Consider the following 3,800-nt stretch of genomic DNA (forward strand, 5'->3'; position numbering starts at 1 on the left):
TATAAACATACTAATGTCTGCCCGGTTGGTCAACCTTGTAGTATTCTTTGTTCTTGACCTGTATATAAACATACTAATGTCTGCCCGGTTGGTCAACCTTGTAGTATTATTTGTTCGTGACCTGTATATAAACATACTAATGTCTGCCCGGTTGGTCAACCTTGTAGTATTATTTGTTCGTGACCTGTATATAAACATACTAATGTCTGCCCGGTTGGTCAACCTTGTAGTATTATTTGTTCGTGACCTGTATATAAACATACTAATGTCTGCCCGGTTGGTCAATCTTGTAGTATTCTTTGTTCTTGACCTGTATATAAACATACTAATGTCTGCCCGGTTGGTCAACCTTGTAGTATTATTTGTTCTTGACCTGTATATAAACATACCAATGTCTGCCCGGTTGGTCAACCTTGTAGTATTATTTGTTCTTGACCTGTATATAAACATACTAATGTCTGCCCGGTTGGTCAACCTTGTAGTATTATTTGTTCTTGACCTGTATATAAACATACTAATGTCTGCCCGGTTGGTCAACCTTGTAGTATTATTTGTTCTTGACCTGTATATAAACATACTAATGTCTGCCCGGTTGGCCAACCTTGTAGTATTATTTGTTCTTGACCTGTATATAAACATACCAATGTCTGCCCGGTTGGTCAACCTTGTAGTATTATTTGTTCGTGACCTGTATATAAACATACTAATGTCTGCCCGGTTGGCCAACCTTGTAGTATTATTTGTTCTTGACCTGTATATAAACATACAAATATCTGCCCGGTTGGTCAACCTTGTAGTATTATTTGTTCGTGACCTGTATATAAACATACTAATGTCTGCCCGGTTGGTCAACCTTGTAGTATTCTTTGTTCTTGACCTGTATATAAACATACTAATGTCTGCCCGGTTGGTCAACCTTGTAGTATTATTTGTTCGTGACCTGTATATAAACATACTAATGTCTGCCCGGTTGGTCAACCTTGTAGTATTATTTGTTCGTGACCTGTATATAAACATACTAATGTCTGCCCGGTAGGTCAACCTTGTAGTATTCTTTGTTCTTGACCTGTATATAAACATACTAATGTCTGCCCGGTTGGTCAACCTTGTAGTATTATTTGTTCGTGACCTGTATATAAACATACTAATGTCTGCCCGGTTGGTCAACCTTGTAGTATTATTTGTTCGTGACCTGTATATAAACATACTAATGTCTGCCCGGTTGGTCAACCTTGAAGTATTATTTGTTCTTGACCTGTATATAAACATACTAATGTCTGCCCGGTTGGTCAACCTTGTAGTATTATTTGTTCGTGACCTGTATATAAACATACTAATGTCTGCCCGGTTGGTCAACCTTGTAGTATTATTTGTTCGTGACCTGTATATAAACATACTAATGTCTGCCCGGTTGGTCAACCTTGTAGTATTATTTGTTCTTGACCTGTATATAAACATACTAATGTCTGCCCGGTTGGTCAACCTTGTAGTATTATTTGTTCGTGACCTGTATATAAACATACTAATGTCTGCCCGGTTGGTCAACCTTGTAGTATTATTTGTTCGTGACCTGTATATAAACATACTAATGTCTGCCCGGTTGGTCAACCTTGTAGTATTATTTGTTCTTGACCTGTATATAAACATACTTATGTCTGCCCGGTTGGTCAACCTTGTAGTATTATTTGTTCGTGACCTGTATATAATCATACTAATGTCTGCCCGGTTGGTCAACCTTGTAGTATTATTTGTTCGTGACCTGTATATAAAAATACTAAGGTCTGCCCGGTTGGTCAACCTTGTAGTATTATTTGTTCTTGACCTGTATATAAACATACTAATGTCTGCCCGGCTGGTCAACCTTGTTATATTATTTGTTCTTGAACTGTATATAAACATACTAATGTCTGCCCGGTTGGTCAACCTTGTAGTATTATTTGTTCTTGACCTGTATATAAACATATCAATGTCTGCCCGGTTGGTCAACCTTGTAGTATTATTTGTTCTTGACCTGTATATAAACATACTAATGTCTGCCCGGTTGGTCAACCTTGTAGTATTATTTGTTCTTGACCTGTATATAAACATACTAATGTCTGCCCGGTTGGTCAACCTTGTAGTATTATTTGTTCGTGACCTGTATATAAACATACTAATGTCTGCCCGGTTGGTCAATCTTGTAGTATTCTTTGTTCTTGACCTGTATATAAACATACTAATGTCTGCCCGGTTTGTCAACCTTGTAGTATTATTTGTTCTTGACCTGTATATTAACATACCAATGTCTGTCCGGTTGGTCAACCTTGTAGTATTATTTGTTCGTGACCTGTATATAAACATACTAATGTCTGCCCGGTTGGTCAACCTTGTAGTATTCTTTGTTCTTGACCTGTATATAAACATACTAATGTCTGCCCGGTTGGTCAACCTTGTAGTATTCTTTGTTCTTGACCTGTATATAAACATACCAATGTCTGTCCGGTTGGTCAACCTTGTAGTATTATTTGTTCGTGACCTGTATATAAACATACTAATGTCTGCCCGGTTGGTCAACCTTGTAGTATTCTTTGTTCTTGACCTGTATATAAACATATTAATGTCTGCCCGGTTGGTCAACCTTGTAGTATTATTTGTTCTTGACCTGTATATAAACATACCAATGTCTGTCCGGTTGGTCAATCTTGTAGTATTATTTGTTCTTGACCTGTATATAAACATACCAATGTCTGCCCGGTTGGTCAACCTTGTAGTATTATTTGTTCGTGACCTGTATATAAACATACCAATGTCTGCCCGGTTGGTCAACCTTGTAGTATTATTTGTTCGTGACCTGTATATAAACATACCAATGTCTGTCCGGTTGGTCAACCTTGTAGTATTCTTTGTTCGTGACCTGTATATAAACATACTAATGTCTGCCCGGTTGGTCAACCTTGTAGTATTATTTGTTCGTGACCTGTATATAAACATACCAATGTCTGCCCGGTTGGTCAACCTTGTAGTATTATTTGTTCGTGACCTGTATATAAACATACTAATGTCTGCCCGGTTGGTCAACCTTGTAGTATTCTTTGTTCTTGACCTGTATATAAACATATTAATGTCTGCCCGGTTGGTCAACCTTGTAGTATTATTTGTTCTTGACCTGTATATAAACATACCAATGTCTGTCCGGTTGGTCAATCTTGTAGTATTATTTGTTCTTGACCTGTATATAAACATACCAATGTCTGCCCGGTTGGTCAACCTTGTAGTATTATTTGTTCGTGACCTGTATATAAACATACCAATGTCTGCCCGGTTGGTCAACCTTGTAGTATTATTTGTTCTTGACCTGTATATAAACATACCAATGTCTGTCCGGTTGGTCAACCTTGTAGTATTCTTTGTTCGTGACCTGTATATAAACATACTAATGTCTGCCCGGTTGGTCAACCTTGTAGTATTATTTGTTCGTGACCTGTATATAAACATACCAATGTCTGTCCGGTTGGTCAACCTTGTAGTATTCTTTGTTCGTGACCTGTATATAAACATACTAATGTCTGCCCGGTTGGTCAACCTTGTAGTATTCTTTGTTCGTGACCTGTATATAAACATACCAATTGCACTGTACGCCAATCAAACAACATCAAATCAATTTATCTTTACAGTCGAAAGAATTAAGATTTCCAACTTGAATTAAAAAATAACTACTACTTTTTCTCCAAGTTTTTGATTGACGTTCCACTTTACAAATGGATCATTTCAGTGATGTTTACAAAGCACAACGTGCTTGCCCTGCCGACGCATCTGTTCTC

Source organism: Mytilus trossulus, chromosome 4 (assembly GCF_036588685.1).
Source record: "Mytilus trossulus isolate FHL-02 chromosome 4, PNRI_Mtr1.1.1.hap1, whole genome shotgun sequence".
In the NCBI taxonomy this organism is placed as follows: Eukaryota; Metazoa; Mollusca; class Bivalvia; order Mytilida; family Mytilidae; genus Mytilus; species Mytilus trossulus.